The 18808-nt window shown below is 40.4% G+C and overlaps 1 protein-coding gene across 3 annotated transcripts in view; it reads right to left on the minus strand.

The window, feature by feature from the left end:
• The window catches only part of ASNS (asparagine synthetase (glutamine-hydrolyzing)), a 183159-nt gene that overhangs the window by 138243 nt on the left and 26108 nt on the right, over positions 1–18808 (minus strand). The window contains exon 3 of one of the 3 annotated variants that reach the window (XM_084974131.1): positions 5916–6168. The exons of the other annotated variants lie outside the window; for them this stretch is intronic. The gene's annotated coding sequence lies outside the window, so the exon portion shown is untranslated. The remainder of the gene's footprint in view (positions 1–5915; positions 6169–18808) is intronic. 3 annotated transcript variants of the gene reach the window in all.

An 18808-nucleotide genomic window follows, 5' to 3' on the forward strand; every position in this document is an offset into this window, starting at 1 on the left:
CACTCTTCCTCTCTTCTGCCTCCTTCCCAGGATATGCATATTGAAATTCCTTCCCACCTAGATCCCTGGTGGCATGGAAGCAGAATCACACTGCTGGAGGTGACAGTTTTAGCTCTTCAGCCTGAGGGAAGCCATATAACTGTTATTTTGCACACAAATACAGCAGTGGTTTGCTGTATTTTACTTTTTATCCAATTGTGTTTGCCTTGTGTGGGTTTAGTATAAGAGCTTTTATCTCACTGGGCTGTAGAAAGCATTGCAATGTCTTTTAAAATATTTACCCCAAGACTGAACTGGTGGTAAAAAGCATTTTGTTTGCAGCTATAGAGCAAGACTTAATACATTGCTGCCTAGTCACTAAAGAACTGGCATCACAACATCAGCAGGATTTATATCTGCCACATAAAATCTATGCAGCATATCCTTCAAAGCAGCATATCCATCACACACTATGTAATATTCATGGCAATTTTCAGATAATTTTCCTGATAAACTTTGTGATTATAATTTGACAAGGCTGAGAATCATTTCTTTAATCTCAGGGAGTGACGAGAGCTTAGGCATTGTGACAAGAAAAGTCCTTGGAGTTGGCTCTAGAAATCAACTTAGCATGACATATAAGAATTCAAACAATAAAACCAGTAGACTACTGAGTATTATGTGCTAAGCACTTTAAATCATGTTGTAGACACAGGACTGAGAGTTTGGAGCCCAAGTTCTCGCCCAGTTTATGTTCTAAAGATAAGACCCTGATAAATAATTCATCTTTATTGGACCTCTATTACACCAGCTGTAAAATGAGAGGGTTTGAGTGAACCATTTTCTCTATTCCAAGCATTCTATACTTCAAAGATAATACAGAGCCTGAAATATGTACCAAATGAGAAGGCACACATGTATTTCGTAGGAGGGAGAGGTTCCTGGAGGCTAAAATAGGAAATTTTAATTGCCAGAAAAGAGAGTGTTACTTCTCTTGGGAGTGGGTGGGGGTGGAGCTAGAGTGAGGCTATAGAGACAGAATCCACTCTGAGGCATCTCGGGGAAATTTCAACATGAAATAGCAATGATATTAACAATAGCTAACCATTTTGAGTATTTACTAAGGTGATGTGTATTATTTAATTCCTATAACAATTCTAGGTATTATTACTATTCCCATTTTACAGAAAAGAAATCTGAGGCACAGCAAGATTCAGAATTTTCATGAGGATACATAGCAAGTAGTAGAACTCAGATGTGAAGCAACGTGATGCTCCAAAGAATAGCTTCTAATTGCTGTTATGGTGTCGCATGGGAAAGTGATAAAATTCTTCAGAAAAGCACTATGGTTTAAGTGCAATTGACTGGAAAACCAGCATACGCAGAAAATAATAAGCCATCATCAAGAAGAATAATGGTAATTACCTTTCCTGGTGTGCTATTTGTGTGCTTTTCATTTATTAGCTCTAACCTTCAGGTGCGTTTTTTTTATTTTTGTTCTAAATTACTGTTTTACAGTTAAGAAATCTGGGCTCAGCAAGTTCAACTTTTTTGAACGAGGTTGAGAGACGTTAGGTAGGAGAGTTGGGATTCAACCCTGAGTTTGTCTAAATTCAAAAATCCCACTTATTCTGCTATGCCATGATGGATTCTTGGCAAGGAAAAAACTATTTGCAAATATTAAAAACAGCTGTATCCTACTGTATGGTTTTATTTATACGAAACTCTAGAATGGGGGAAAACTAGTCTATAGAGATAGAAAGCAGATCACTAGTTGCTTGGGGAAGGGAAAGTAGGGGTTGGCTGCAGAGACGTGAAAAATTTTTGGAATGATTTTTACATCTTGATGATGGTATTGATTACATTTGCATTGTATTTGTTAAACTCACTGAATATACACTTAAAGTAGGTGCATTTCACTATATGTAAAGTGTACCACAAAAGTTGATTTTCGAAAAACCCAAGTGAATCCAGTATTTGGTCCTCTAGACAGAGGCTGCGGCCACTGGCATACACATCATTTCCTATGCATGGAATCACTGTGGTGAACATGAAACATTAGCTTTTAACATCCATTCCAACCACCTTCTATGGTACCTTCTTGTATTGCAAAGATTGAAAAGCTCCAACTTACATTTCTATGACTCCTTCCCCACTAATGCTCTGACTGTGCACTAAATATACTCAAGAGATGAGAGAGGCAGGTATGAGACCAGGGCCAGCAGCCTGCTCTGATGTTCATTGCTGCAACCAAGCAGGGTCATGCAGCCATTGGGTTTTTGTGCAATAGCATCCCAATGGCCAGTATCCAGCTTCAAGGGTGTTAGGAGTTAGTGGCTACACAGACGACAGTGTCTTAACAATCTCCAGATTGCGACTATAGCAGTGTGTGCAGGAATTCAGTGTTTCCCCAACAGACTCTTGATTTCACACATTTATGACTGGCACAGGCGGCAGCTCTGTGGGATATCATTTGATGGTTATCTCCTGGCAATTATTTCTGGAGACTCAGTTTAGAGGCTGCTCCTCCTGCTCTCCAATGATTTTGCAAGTTCATAATTACCTGTATTGAATCCCTTTTTATTCATAATTGCTGGAATGATTTCTCTGTTTCCCTGAAACTGTACACTGACCCCATTGTGAAGGGTGGTGTGGGTTTATTCAGTCACAGGGTTAACTAAAATAATCACAAGCATCATCAGGTGAAAAGCAACTTTTACTGAATACTGCCCTTCCACCAGGACGAATTCAAGTAGGTACATGTAAGGACAGCTTTCTTCTTCTCCCCATTCTACTCAAACTCCATGGTCGATCTGTCTGTTACTCCATGAATGAAATGAGGCAGGTCTCTTCACTTTTCAAGCCACTCTAAGGTTATAAAAAAATCCTTCAAATAATTTCAGCCCCCAAATCATCTCATTTCAGTCATTAAAATGCCCAGTCCAGTTCCTGTCATGGCTCAGTGGTAATGAATCTAACTAGTATCCATGAGGACACAGGTTCAATCCCTCGCCTCATTCAGTGGGTTGGGGATTCTGCATTTCTGTGGCTCAGCTCCAATTCACCTCCTAATGTGGGAACTTCCATATGCTGTGGGTGTGGCCCTTAAAAGAAAAAAAAAAAAAAAAAAAAAGGTCATGCCCAAATAATAAGGAGTTCCCATCGTGGCACAGTGGTTAACAAATCTGACTAGAAACCTTGAGGTTGCAGGGTCGATACCTAGCCTTGCTCAGTGGGTTATGGATCCAGCGTTGCCATGAGCTGTGGTGTAGGTCACAGACACAGCTTGGATCCCATGTTGCTGTGGCTCTGGCGAAGGCCGGAGGCTACAGCTCCGATTAGACCCCTAGCCTGGGAACCTCCATATGCCGTGGGAGCGGCCCTAGAAAAGGCAAAAAGACAAAAAAAGAAAAAAAAAAAAAGCCCAGTCCAAGGGTAGTAGCATATAATCCATATAATCCAATGCTCTCATTCAATTTAAAGCTTATTCACACCCCAACTTGAGCTTCCTTTTGGCCTGTCATTTTGAGAAAGAGAACACGGTTGGCTTCTGCTCCATTTCTCTGTAAGACAGCTCCCCGTTGCCCTGTTCCTTCCCATGTCCTCTCCCCTACTATCCTACTCAGGTTCCTCTGGGGTTGGAATGTGATTGGAAAGAGGTACAACTAATATCTAAAAAAATCTAAACTTGGTCCGAATATAATCAGGCATGGAAACCCTCTGGCCATGACAGATTCCCACTGCCGATTCTTTCTCTGCTGGGCCACTGACATAATTCCTCAAAGACCCACAACTGCAGCCTTCCAACTTCCCACCAGTTCCTTCTAGGCTGCCCAGTGAGGAATCTTCCTCAGTTTCTACACCCAATTGTATACTCCAACTTCTTTTCGCTGAGGTCTGGCTGAGGTCCAGTTTAGCATAAAGCATTCTTGGACAGTCTTTTTTATTTCTTTTCTTTCTTTCTTTCTTCTTGGCAGCACCTGTGCATGTGGAAATTCCCAGGTCCAGGCCAGAGCTCAAACCTGCATCACAACAATGACCAGAGCCACTGCAGTGGCAATGTTGGATCCTTAACCCACTGTACCGCAAGAGAACTCCTCTTAGACAGTCTTTTCAAAAGGACTCCCAGGTAGCTCCATCCTGCCAGCCCACCAAACACATGGGAAAATTCCCCACTTCACTGTCCTGCTGTCATTGGGGGAGTGTCTGGGCCCCTACAGCTCGCCTTCCACATGAAATCTCCTGAGGCGAGCCAAGCATTAGTTCCCACATCGCTCAAGCTCTCTGCAGGCTTTCTGTCACCTGACTTGACGTGAGAGAGAAGCACGCCTCCCCTCTCCTACATGAGAAGCAGGAGAATAGCTCTCTTAAAAAAAAAAATTCCTTTCTTTTCAGCCTTATCAACTCTGCCTCCTTTTTCAGTTGAAACGGGTGACTTCACACACCAGCTCTCACAGTCTCATACTCTCCAAGCCCATCTTGCATAGGTGGCTTAGCAACTGCCTTTTGAATATGGAATTACTTGGCAATTATTTATTCGGGTTTTGGTTTTTGAAGCCATGAAATTTTGGTCTTTGTGGCCAAACATTCTTTAATTATCACAACAGCCCTATAAGGTAATGATTAATGCTTCTACATTAGAGACGGAAAAAAAGAAAAATCTGAGGTTCAAACAGCAGAAAATGGGATTCCAACACAAATAAGTATGACTGTAAGGATCTTGCTGTTAACCAGTATGACTTTTTGTTTGACACTGAAAACACTGATAACTGTTACGAGTTGAATTATATGCCCCCAGATTCACGTAGTTCTAACCCCCAGTACTCAGAGTATGACCTTACCTGGACATAAGGTTGTTGCTGATGTAATTAGTTAAGATGAAATCATATTAGACTTGGGCAGACCTCTACTCCGATATGACTGTTGTCCTTAGAAAAATGGGAAAATCTGGATATGGAAAGGTATGTGGGGCGAAAGTCATGTAAAAACAGCAGTTAAGCTGCCACAAGCCAAGAAACTGCCGGAAGCTAGGAGAGAGGTCTGGAACAGATCCTTCTCTGGCGCATTCAGAGAGGACTTGGCCCTTCTGACACTTTAATCTTGCGCTTTTGAGCTTTCAGGCTAGGAGACAATAAATTTCTATTTTTTAAGCCAATCAGTTTGTGGCACTTTGTGAGGGTGATCTTAGAAAACTAATAAAACAGCTATGTGACAGCCATCAAAGTATGACTGAAGTTCTGGTTGAAATAAGCCTGTGTGAGAGAATATCTGAGTAATGAAGAGAAGGAAAGGCACTGTAACAGCAGAGCATGGCCTGGTGTTTGTCCATGTTGGATGACAGAAAATTGTCATTAGGAACTTTTGGAGTGGCTGCTAAATAGAAAGCTGCTAAATTAAGCTCACATTCGTAACAACAGAGAAGGACTGTTAAATTTACCTTGAAAAACCTTAAGAAAACAAATCTCCAAGCAGAATTTTACATAACTATTTCTGAGAAAGCCTAAGGAAATTTGGAAGGGGGCCAAACAAGAAGCTGTACCTATACCTAAAAGTACAGAACTAGGAGTAAATGAAAAGCCAACATACTCTAAGTCAATATTGAATATTTAAGGTTCTTGCTGGCTCTGAGAATAGGAGTGCTGAGGTACTAAAATACTTTAATACAATTCACTTATGCTTCATGGGACCTTCAAACATGTAAACAATTACAAAGTTTTTCGGATTGTAATTCATGCGCAATATGGAGACATCCCAGATCAGACAGAAAGACAGAGACAGATACACACACACATACACACTATTGTTTCAGAGACATTAGGAATTGAGTTTTAATTTCCAAAAATATTGACTCAGGTAGCACAGATATGCAATTAAATTTTAATAAAAATATACCAAAATCTCAGCGGCTTATCACAAAATGTTTTCTTTTTGGTTACCTCACAGGCCAGTGTGGGTCCGACAGCCCTCCTGCAGCTTATACCTCTGCCATCTGGAATGCTTCACCTCCACTGAGGGGAAGGGAGGGCTAGAGAAGACACAATGGCTCCTAATTGCCTTGTCCAGAAGAGATGCACACCACTTGCGTTCATGGGTCATTGGCCAGAACAAGCCCCAGGGCCCAACCTAACTGCAACTGTGGCTGGGCCAGGCAGAAGAATGTCTGGGACACTGGTGGAACACTCAGTGTTTCTGCCATAAAACCATACAGGGAATAAGTGTATAAATGACTCTAGCCCCCAAAGGGAGATGTTTGTTAAATAAAAAATCCAATGAGAATCTGAGCTCATTAATATTAATAAGGGGAGGCTACAAAGCCTCCCTATCTCTATGCAAATTATTATAGCACAGTCTGATTGCTAAAATTAGTGCTGCTCAAGAGCCCCCATTAATCTAGTAGTTCCCAGAGGAGGGCCTCACATGTGACCCCTCCCCACCAAACTAAAGTGACCCACTTATAAAAGCAAAAAGGAAGTAGGAGCTTTCAGGGGCAGCCTGGGAAGGGGAGTGGGCTGTGAGAGTTCCAGGACTTGGAAGACAGGTAAAAAGATTGAGGAGAGGGTCTTAAGAGAGAGAGGGAGGCCCAGCCAGATGGCAGCTGACAGGAGACTTGGAGAAAAAAGTGGCTAGTGATATATCCCCTGTGTCAGGACAATGATCTCCAACATTCAAGTTTAAATCATTCCCAATTCTTTCTGAGCTGTAGTCCTGGCTACAGTCTAAACGATACTAAAAATCTGTTATCCCAGAGAAAGCACCAGGCCTTGGAAATAACTGTATAGACCTTTAGAGCAAACCCACTATCTGGTCCTGTATTTTATTAAAACTCACATCTCAGACCACATGTCCCCTTTTTTTTTAATTCAAAAAATATTGTCACTGTGGAAATCAGTCCTGTAGGAAAATGAAAAAGAAAGAACTTTCTGGGTTTGGGGGGAGGCCCCACAGAGAAGCAGACAACAGCACAAATTTGAGAGTAGGTCCAGGCAGCACAAAAAAACTTTATACATTTTCATTATGTTCTATTTGTAACAGTTAATCCTTGAGGAACACCAAAGAAGCTTAAAGAAAAAAAAAATAGCTACTGGAGATGGGGAGTGGGGGAATAAGGCGAATGAGGGCAGGGGCAGGAGTGAGAATTTTCACTATGTATCTTTTACATTGATTTTTAAACCAAGTGAATATGTTATCTATTCAAGACTGTAAAAGTAATTAGGAAAACAAAGGTCTTCGAACTACCACATCCTTTGGGAGCACAAAAGAATAGAAACAGAACCTATCCAGAGTGAACCAGTGAAGGTGGATGGTAGCCACAGGAAGAACGTCACTTTTAGCACCAGCAGAAAATGGGGACCCAGGAGCATCTGACTCAACTCCTCATCCCTCAAAGTTTCAGAGCTATTTGCATGGAGGTGATATCAGGCTTTCACACATATGGGATGGGAGTTGGATACTTTGAAAATTTGGCTGTTAAGAGGAAAGAATGGGCCAAGGAGAATGGGAGGATTTGGGGACATTCAGGTGGCAAACACTTGGATTATACCAGCATGATCTTCAGGGCTCTTGACAGTTTGACCTGGTCATGTCTGTGTCTCACTCCTCTCCTTAACTGGAACACTTCTCATCAAGGACCAGTCCAGGCCAAATTTTGAGGGCACTGGATGAATAAAAAATTAGGAACCTTACAGTCTGGTGGATAAAAACAGACTTACAAACAACAAGGTATTATTAATGCTCTAAGAGGAAAGTGTACAGTTTCCGTGGGAGCAGAAGTGAGGCGTGGTCAACCATGCTCATGTGAGATCAGGATATGAGGCTTCCTGGTCAAGGGAAAGCTTGAGCCAAATCCTGGGAGGTAAATGGATATGCCAGCAGGTAGGGAGGCGAGGAGGGCACTCTTGCCAAAGCGATCTGTGCACAGGCTCAGAGGGATGACACAAGATGGGGTTTCAAATATGTGCTGTGCAGGTGACCCGATGTGGTAAAAAAGCAAAGAAAGGAGATGTTAAGAAATGCAGCTGGAGAAGCAAGAAGAGAGGTCTTGTTTGCCTTGGAATTTATTCTCTGGATGGTGGGGTAGCAGTAAGGTAAGTCAGAGATATCCTGCAGGTATTTGTTAACACTGGCTTCAGTAGCAAGGACTGACTGGGTCTACAGGAGGGACATAAGACTGGAAGTTGGCGAGCCGAGTTAGAAGACCATTGTTAATGAGAAGAACGTTGGAGAACAGCTGAAATGAGGCACTGCCATTATACTTAGCATTCTGCTGTGATCTGTGAGGGTTCTCATAAGTCATTTCATATCTCTGATGATTCAGCATTTTGATCTACGAAGTTATCTGCTTTACAGAGGTATCATGAGGATTAAACAAAACAGCATGTGTAAAGTAACCTGGCACACAGAAAGTGTTCAATTAAAGGTAAGAAACATGATGCCCCAAATGCACTATAAGCCAAGGATCTCAGTACCCTCACTTTTGGGAAGCCATGGTGCATTGTGGGTATTTCAGTTACCTATTGCTGCATGGTAACAAATTTCACCAAAATGCAGTGGCGTAAAACAACCACCATGAACCCTGTGAGTTGTCTGGGTGGTTCTTGTGCTGGTCTTACTGGGGCTACCACGTACGGCTGTGTTCAGCTGGTGGCGAGGCTGTCCTAGGAGGTCAAAGGTGGTGGCTTCACCCTCACGTCTGTGGCCTTGACAGAGATGACCAGAATGCTGGGACTTAACTTTCACCACATGGTCTCGCACTATTCCATTATCTAATCCAAACTTTAAATGTGGTGGCTGACTTCCAAGACAGTGCAAATGGAAGCTCAAGACCTCTTCAGTTCCAGGGATTTATTGCTATGAAACAAACCATCCCAAAACAACTCAACCATTTATTTGATTTATTTGCTTATGACTCTGCAATTTGGGCAAGAATTGGCAGTTTAACTCCACTCCACATGGTACTGGCTGGGGCAGCTCAACAAAAGCTAAAGGATTCAAGGTGCCAGGCTTTGCTCATGTGACTGACACCCCAGCTGGGGGGACTGATGGGAGAAGGGAGATTGGCTGGGTTTCTCTTGCCCCACTCCCTTTCTCATCATTCAGTAATCTAGTTTCAGCTTCTTTACACAGAGGCCAGATCCCAAGAAGGCAAAAAAGGATTCTGCAAGGCCTTTTAAGGTCTAACCCTGCAAGTCATGCTGCCACATTCTATTGGTCAAAGCACATCGTGGGGCTTGATCAAACTCCAGGTAAAGGAAGTAGACGCAGCCTCTTGATGGGAAATTTGGGAAAGTCAAACTGTAAAAGGGCAAGTGAAATGAGAAGAGCTAGGTGGCCATCTAGAAATGTTCTATCCCACTGGAAAAGCACTAGTTTGGAAGATCTACACACTTGACTACAGAGTCTCATTCCATCAGTCATTAACCAATTTCTCTCAAATTTAGTCAACTTAGATTGATTGCCCAATACCTGGTCTGTCTTTCTAAGTATGAGTATGCCACCTGTGAGAACAATCATTTGGGATCCACCACTAGATCTGAATACATGAAGGGAAAGATTCAGTGGAAATCATTCCTCTATCTTCAGATTCTAACATGATACCTGGCATTAGTAATAGACTAAAGTATTCAGTAAGTATGTATATTGAATTATTAAATAAGTAGTAATAAGTAAATAATAATAAATAAGCAACATTAGCTATTTACAAGGCACTTTTCATATACCAGGGACTATTCTAAACATTCTAGATATACTGATGATTCATTTAAGTATTACAAGGTAGGCACTATTATTCTCCACTTTCATATTAGGAATCTGGGGCACAAAAGGCTAAATAGTTTGCCCAAGATTATGCAGCTAGTATATGGTGCTGTAGATCTGGAGCCACCTGATCTGACTCCAGAGCCCTGCTCTGAAACATCAGGTTTTGCTGCCTTCGTGCAAGTGTAAATTGCGGTGAAGACGGGATTGAAAACTAAAGAAACAATAGACTTGGAATGGGATAATTATCCAAAACCTCAATCATGTAGAAGCATTCTAGTATGCTGGTTAAGACGATAGAGTATTGAGTCAGATAGATAGTGATTTAAAGTTCAGCTCCACCAAGTACTACTCTACTACTTTGTATGGGATGCTCTCCAAGCTTTCCATTTTCATCTGGAAAATAAAAAAAAAAGTCTAAGAACAGTACCTATCTCATAGGACTGTGGTGATGCTCAAAAGAGCTATGCAAGTACAGTCTTTATCTTAGTGTTCCTATACAAAGAAAGTTCAGTAAATACTCACCATCAATCACATGGATAAGGAAGAGGGAAATCCAACAGTAAGGCAATTCTTAAAAGAAAAAACCAGGGTAGAATGCAGGTACATGTACACTTTACAGGATAAAATTTCCCCTCAAAAGTTTTTCTTTAACTTTTTATCAATACAAAAAACCTAAGAAGTAGAAATTAGAAAGTCAAGAGAAGTTTGAGCATCAAAAATGTCATTTGGAAATGTCATTTCCACTGTGGCTCAGCAGGTTAAGGACTTGGTATTGTCTTTGTGGGGATGAGGGTTTGATCCCTGGCCTTGTTCAGTGGGTTAAGGATCCGGTGTTGCTCTAAGCTGCAGCGTAGGTCACAGGCATGGCTTGGATCCAGTATTGCTGTGGCTGTGGTGTAGGCCACAGCTGCAGCTCCAACTTGACCCCTGGCCTGGGAACTTCCATATGTGGCAGGTGGGGCCATAAAAAAAAAATGTCATTTGACTGAGTCACTCTGCTGTACAGTAGAACCTGGCACAACATCAGCACAACTATACTTTAAAAAATTTTTAAAAACCAAAAAAAAAGTCATTTGAGCATTAAAAATGTCATTCTTTCATCAAGAATGCTGTACTGACCTTCTGGAAGAGGTAGATTATATCAAAAAAGTTTTTAAGGGGTTATAAAAGAAGAAAAAAAGGTTAGGTAAAATAGAAAAGCATTATACATCTCAAGAGTCAGCAGGACTACTCAGTGAACAAAACACAGAAAATGATTGGTCTATAAGAAAAGAAAAAAACCCACAGCTGGCTAAAAAAGCTAACATAGCTAACGCAAGTTTTTAAATTAAGGTTTAAGAACACGCTAAAGAAAATCAATATGTAAACACCAAGTGATGAAAAGTTTGAAACCTTTTGATGCAGGATTTATTAAAAGTTCATGCTAGCTAAGTTGAATAAGACTGTGATTGATATCTTATAAAAGAAAAATCACAGATGTGGTCACTGGAGTTGTCTATATATACATATACACATACATATATACATATATACACATATATATACACACACACACACACATATATATATATATACACACACACACATATATATATATATATTTGGCACACCAATGGAACCTTCGTTAGAAAATTAGCAAACAATTTCTGTTGAAATCAAAAATGATGCATCTTAAATTCTGTTGGCAAAGATGACAGCTGAGGGAGCCCTCCTGGAATTCTGCCTTGTCCTTCCTTAATCCATCCTTTCTTACCTCCCTCAGGCAAGGGCAAGTGGAAGAAGAATCTGAGTGAAAGCAGTGGTGGTGGGAATGAGGTGGGGGAAGCTTCCTAGGCTACTGCTTCCTTGTTTCTATCACAGAAACACAACCAATAAAGGGTTTGCTTTTCATGCAGAAATTAGACACTTTTTTGCTTCCAATTATGAATACAATTTTAAGTAGATTATATAACTGCATGGATCTTTTATAGGAGGACTTTCATAAAAGGTTCTACAAGACCAGAGGTTCTTCAAGGTATACAGTGTTCCTTTTTTACTTTACATGTTCATTATGCAGTTCTGCAGATTGTAAGTGATGCAGCATTATAAGCAATTTTTTTTTTTTTTCTTTTTAGGGCCTCATCCACCCTCCACATGAGGTTCCCAGGCTACAGGTCAAATGCAGCTGTAGCCTTCAGCCTTTGCCACAGCCACAGCAACATCAGATCCAAGCCACGTCTGTGACCTATACCACAGCTCACAGCAACGCCAGATCCTTAACCCACTGAGCAAGGCCAGGGATCGAACCCACAACCTCATGGTTACTAGTCAGATTCATTTCCGCTGAGCCACAATGGGAACTCTTTATTCTTTTTTTTTTATAAGCACTTTTTGGAAAAGCAGCAGAAAACAATATTTTAGGTATAAAAGCATAAGAGTGCTTTGAAAGAGAAGATAATATACAAGGCTCCTTGATTTTCTTTGATTGGAAAAATGGGATTCATTCAATCATTTGTGAAATATATGATATGTGCCAGGCACTGTTCTAGACACTGGGGAGATGGCTATAAACAAGACACAGTTCCCATTTTCTTGGGCCTTGAATTCTAATGGAGCAAAACAGACAGTAAACAGAAGATATATAAAAAATGACTGAGTTCTGTGAAGGAAGAATATTCAGGGTAAAGAAAGGAGGGAAGAGATTATAAGTCTCTTTAGGTTTATTCCTCCACCTTTCAAAGGTTTACTCTCACACCAAAAACCTGGCATTTAGTAAGTACTGAATTAATCTTTGTTGAATTAATTAACCAGAGATGTGCCTGGTAAGCACAAGTCTCCAGAGTGTTGTGAGCATGGTGGGCATGCCAGAGTGTGATAGGTCACAGGGACCAATGCAATTGAAGAAACCAGAAAGGAAGCACAAAACTTCTGGGGCCCTCCTCACGTGGTTCTTGCCTGGTGAAAACATCCCTCTACCCCCAGGAGGGAGCCTAGGAATGCAGGGCTGGGCAGGTCTCCTCATATGGCCACCACGCGGGGCATGAAGCAATACTTAGTCACAGAAGTTGTTTCATTGGGCACACATCCTGATGCTTTCTGGGCCTTAGCTAATCCCCAGAACACCCTACCCTGTCTTCTTTAGGCCCTTGCGCACAAAAGATCTCCTATTTCTCTGAAAACAGGATTACAGTACCTTTGAGTAAGGGCCCAGAATTTAGAAAAGCCAGTTTATCTTCCCTGGAGGGTAAAAGGGCCCAGATCTTAGAAATTCTGAAGGACAAAGACCTTCTTTTATCTACTCTCAACACTGAGTTTGTATATGAATACCTACCATTCCACTGTTCCTAGTTCACCTGCCTCCCCGCCCCCACCCTGCATGCCTTTTCAATGGGCCTCCACCTTGCTAGTCCTGTTATTTGAACATTGGCAGAAACTAAAATGGTGTTGGAAGTCAAAAGTCAAAGTGATACAAGTGAATCAAGTTTTTACACAAACAATAATGAAAGAAGATTTGATTTTTGACCAAGGGCTTAAGAGATGATCAGGAAGACCATGTTTAATCAATTATAAATGATATAGCTACTCCATAGAAGTATATATACCTAGATGGAGGCTTGTGGGGACAAATCTAACACTGACTTCCTGAACTTTCATATTAGTTGAAGGCTACAACATAAATGGGGTTTTTTTAGTAATGGAAGAATCAATTGCTTCTATTTTTAAAAATAGATACTATTATTAAAATGCTCTTTTCACTAAAATATATTTTTAATTGACAGTTCTTCTGAGAGAAATTTGGAGACAAAAGTACCACATTTATTACAAAGGGCAAAACAAAATGACTCTATTGTTTTAATCTGCAAAGGTGGGACCTGGCTGACCAAGAAACAAGGGTATTTTCATGTTCAGGAACCAATACAACTTAAAGGTAATCAGATGAGCTAATGCTTATGTTAAGCAGTAAATCAGAAAGTGAGTCAAGTTCAAGTACATAGAAACAAATGATTCCAAGAAAAGCAACTGCCCAGAGAGGAATAAAAATGAGAAAATAAGGGCTTACCTACATAACAGCAATAAACTATTAACTAGATAACTATCATCTCTGGTATTCAAATATGGCAGTAAAACAAACTTGATACCACTCTTATGCATATCTCTGGAAGGAAGATGTAAATCTAAACTCATGCAAATTTAAATATACACAATATAGATGGAAACTAACATTTGAGGGGTTTTATACCTATTTCATCCTCCTCAAAACATACTAAAATGGACATTAACATATCCATTTTAGGTGTGCTAAAAATGTCTCACAGGAGTTCCTGTTGTGGTACAGTATAAACGAATCCGACTAGGAACCATGAGGTTGCGGGTTCAACCCCTGGCCTCGCTCAGCAGCTTAAAGATCTGGCATTGCCATGAGCTGTGGTGTAGGTCACAGATTCGGCTCAGATCCTGCGTTGCTGTGGCTGTGGCATAGGTTGGCAGCTGTATCACAATGAGCACATGATGAGGCTCAAGGTCTACTGGAAGCCAAATCTTCCTGATCAGTTCTAAGCAGTTTTTGTCACATCCTCAATGGCTATATCATTTTTTTAAAGGTTGTGCCCTGCCCCCTTCCCTTCTGTTTCAGTACTGGTCTCTTGTTGGACACTTTTCCTTTAAAAAAACCCCTGAAAAAAAGAAGGCCTTTAATACCCAGAGGAGTGAGATGGGGTAAAAGGAAAAGCCACCATCATCTGAAAGATTAGACAGTGGTGAAACTCACTGTACAAATGACTGTGGGAAGCCAGAGGTGGAGAATGGTGGTCTTTACATCTCTCATCTGAGATAACAGTAGTAGCAACAGTAATAATACCAACAATAGTAGCAGCAATAGCAGCTAACATCTTTTGAAGGCATAACTGTCAAAATCTACATTAAGCAATTTGCATCCATTACATTGTTTGACTGCGATATCCCTCTGAGTTAGATGTTCTTATTTATTCTCATTTTACAGGTAAGAAAACTGAAGCCTGTGGAGCAATTTGGCCCCAGAGCTCTTAACCACTATATTATAGATTCTTAATCACTGCATTACAGATTTCATATATAAATATCCTATCCTTAGTAGGGAAATTTCTCCCCCCTTCCCCCCACTGCCCTGAGGCATATGGAGTTTCTAGGCCAAGGATCCGATCTGAGCCACAGTTGCAACCTACATGGCAGCTGCAGCAACACTGGATCCTTTAATTCACTGTACTGGGCAGGGGACTGGACCTGCATCCTGGTACTGCAGAGAAGCCACCAATCCAAGCTGCAGTGTGCCACACAGGGAACTCTAGGAAATTTCAATTTTTAACAAAAATTTTATTCTATTTCTTGATAAATGATACCTTCACATTATTATGCTAAGATTTATTATCTCTACAGTTTTTTTCCACCACAACTACTTAAAATGCAAGAACCATTCTTAACCTGTGAGCCATACAAAAACAGATGGTGGGCTAGAGTTTTCCAATCCCTGGTTTGGAGAAAAGATCATGACTATCATCACAAGTAAATTCATAGCACACTCAGTGTGTGTATGTGTGAGTGTGTGTGTGTGCATATGACTTTCTTTAGTATAAAAACACTCCTTTTGGTGCGGCTATATTAAAAACTATTTAGATGTTCTATGATGGTACTCACCAGTTTTTTTTTTTTGACCTCTAGAAATGCAGCTAACATTTACAAAGAGATTAATAGATGCCAAGGTCTATATTACAGTGATGTTTATGCATTATCTCCTGGATGTTCTCACAAAAATCCTGAGGTAGGTACTACTACCCTTTCATATTTTGTGAGAAAACTGAGGCTTAGAGAAGTGAAATAACTTTCTTAAATGACTCAGTGGCTAGCAACAGAGCTGGGAATTCACTGAAGCAGTTTACAACTCATCAGAAACTTATTGCTATTGGAAAATTTTAACTTAACTCTATAAACTATTTAAGATTAATCCATTTGTGCTGTCTCAATAACTAGATACACAATACACATTAACATTCAAATTAAATATCTTTGGCCCCTATCTATCACAAAAACAATAAATTTTTATGCCCCTCCAAGGGGTTTACTTAGGATTGGGGATATATTTGACATAACAAAACATGAAAGTCTGCTCTTCTTGTGATTTTATTTGCTTTTGCATCACATAGGCAACATCTGCCCCTCTGCTACATAGTGCCTCCTGTCACCAGGTCTCTTAGGCATCACTACAGATGGGGTCCCAGCTCTGTTGGACCATGACAATACCATATGTGGATATGCCATAATTTGATGTGGCTCCAAGGAAGGAGGGCTGATGTACAAGGCCAAACGTATTTACCTCCAGTTTACTTACTCAAGGCTAGTTTTTCCTCAGCACACAGTTCTGCCCCCTCTCTTTTCCTTTCTTTTTCCCCCCAGTGAAAACCCCATCCAATGACAATGCCTTCAGGTTTCAGGAGGTACCAAGGAGTTATAACTAATCAGCATGGCAAATTTAAGATTTACATCAGGCAAATATAAAGGGAGACTAAATTAGAAACAGACAAAAGTTACACTATTTATAAATGATGTTAAATGAGTTGAAATCATGCAATGCTCTGAAAATAAAATATAAGGTAAAGATGATGAGATTATAAGTAAATTTTCTCCCCCTAACTATTCTAAAATAAATAAATTACTGTAAATTTTTTAGTTAATGGGAAAAAAAGAAGTAGTGACCCAGTTTTTCAATAAACACTACTATGAGATACAGAAAACAGGATTAATTTACTTTGGGGGAAAAATAATTAAAGCTATGTAAAAGTTATACTTTGTCAGTGAATGAGTTTTTACATAGAATTTCACTAAGCATCAGAAAACTCTGGATCTATTTCCTGGCTCATCCACGGTCCATTTGTTTATCTTGCAACAAATCTGAAACACAGTTTGCTCACCTTGATCCAAAAAAATTTTTCTTTGATTTCATATTCCTAGCCCTCTGGTAACTAGTAATATGGATGAGCCTTTCCTTTCCCCTATGAGGTTTCTCTTGAAATTCATAAATCTATTCTTTAACCCATATATCCATACATCTATCCATCTGTTCAATTAACATTTATCGGCAATTGTATTGTGCCTGACACTTAGTTGAAGCATCTCCTATGATTTCTTGCTGAAGCTTGCTGACTAGGTAGATTTCCCAGGGAGAAATATTTCATGAGTTCTTGCATATTCACAATTGCTTTGTTTTACTGTAGCTTTTATACTTAAAAGCAAGTTCGGGTATGTGTAAAAATCACTGTTTCGTATTTTCTTTCCTTGAGTAACTTAAATGCTTTATTGTCCTATGCTGTGGATCAATCTGATGAATACATGATTTTCTTTTTCCTTTATAAGTGACTTGACCTGTGTGTCTGAATATCCAGAGAGTTTTTTTTTCTTTTTGTCTAGTCTTACTAGAATATGTATTTATAGTTTTACCGGAATATGTATTGGTGGTGTTGACAATTTTGGGTTCATTTCCCCAGTTTAATGGTGTGTTCTTTCAATATATATATATTTAATTTTTAAAAATTATAATAAAATCCTATATTATAGATTTTTGTATTTGTTTTGTTCTTTTGCTTTCATTTTTCCTCCTCCAACATAAGTTGTACATGTTGGACCTTCTTTTCCTGTCTTATATACTATCTTTCTCTTGAATCTTTTTTTTTTCTTTTTCTTTTTTTGCTTTTTAGGCCCGTGCCTGTGGCATATGGATGTTCCCAGGCTAGGGGTCAAATCAGAGCTATAACTGCTGGCCTACACCACAGCCATAGCAACGTGGTATCCGAGGGGCATCTGTGACCTACACCACAGCTCATGGCAACACCGAATCCTTAACCCACTGAGCAAGGCCAGGGATCAAACCCACAACCTCATGGTTCCTAGTCGGATTCGTTTCTGCTGCGCCACGACAGGAACTCCCTTGAATCTTTTTTCTTTTCCCTCCTTTCTCAACTCTTTTTTTTTTGATGCGGGGAAAGCTGCACCCACAGCATTTGGAGGTTCCTGGGCCAGGGACTGAATCCAAGCTGCAGCTCCTTTTTTTGTCAACATTATTTCCCAAATTTTATTACTGAAAATAGCATACTAGGTTGTTTCAGAACAACGTGAAAGGATTTGAAGATCCAGAAAATAAAGGACTCTCAGAAAGCAGAGCCTGGTGGGTGGCGTTGAGATATCTGCCTGTTTGAGAACAGTAGGTGAGTGGAAGAAAAGTACTTCTGAATTACATTAGTCCCAACTGATGGTTAGCCATCTAATTTTTGAGTTTCCTAGTTCTAATGCATGCTGTTCTTTTATAGTTTTTATTGTTTTCTTAAGTTCTTTTAGATAATTTTTTTAGTTTTCATTTTTTTGTCTTTTTTTTTTTTTTTTTTTAAGGGTCGCACCTGAGGCATCTGGAGGTTCCCAGGCTAGGGGTCTAAACGGAGCTACAGCTGCCAGCCTACTCCAGAGCCACAGCAATGCCAGATCTGAGCCGCATCTGCAACCTACACCACAGCTCACAGCAATGCCAGATCTTTAACCCACTGAGCAAGGCCAGGGATCAAACTCGCAACCTCATGGTTCCTAGTCGGATTCGTTTCCACCGCGCCATGATGGGAACTCTTTCATCTGCTTTTTGATTGTATATTTTCTAGAGTGCATTATTTAGTCCACTTTTTAAAAATAATGGTATATTCAGTGTTCACCAATATTCTTTTCTGCTGTTCATGCATAAACAATTTGAGTGTACCGTGATGATTTTTTTTTTTTTTTTGTCTTTTTTGTTGTTGTTGTTGTTGTTGGTATTTCTTGGGCCGCTCCCGCGGCATATGGAGGTTCCCAGGCTAGGGGTTGAATCGGAGCTGTAGCCACCAGCCTACGCCAGAGCCACAGCAACGCGGGATCCGAGCCGCGTCTGCAACCTACACCACAGGTCACGGCAACGCCGGATCGTTAACCCACTGAGCAAGGGCAGGGACCGAACCCGCAACCTCATGGTTCCTAGTCGGATTCGTTAACCACTGCGCCACGACGGGAACTCCTGTACCGTGCTTTTAGAAAGTGGTTCCTGGAGTTC

The sequence above is a fragment of the Sus scrofa genome, chromosome 9 (assembly GCF_054392235.1).
Source record: "Sus scrofa isolate SSC_HxYL_T2T_F1_AM1 chromosome 9, Sscrofa_HxYL_maternal_Yorkshire_Landrace_v2.0, whole genome shotgun sequence".
In the NCBI taxonomy this organism is placed as follows: domain Eukaryota; kingdom Metazoa; phylum Chordata; class Mammalia; order Artiodactyla; family Suidae; genus Sus; species Sus scrofa.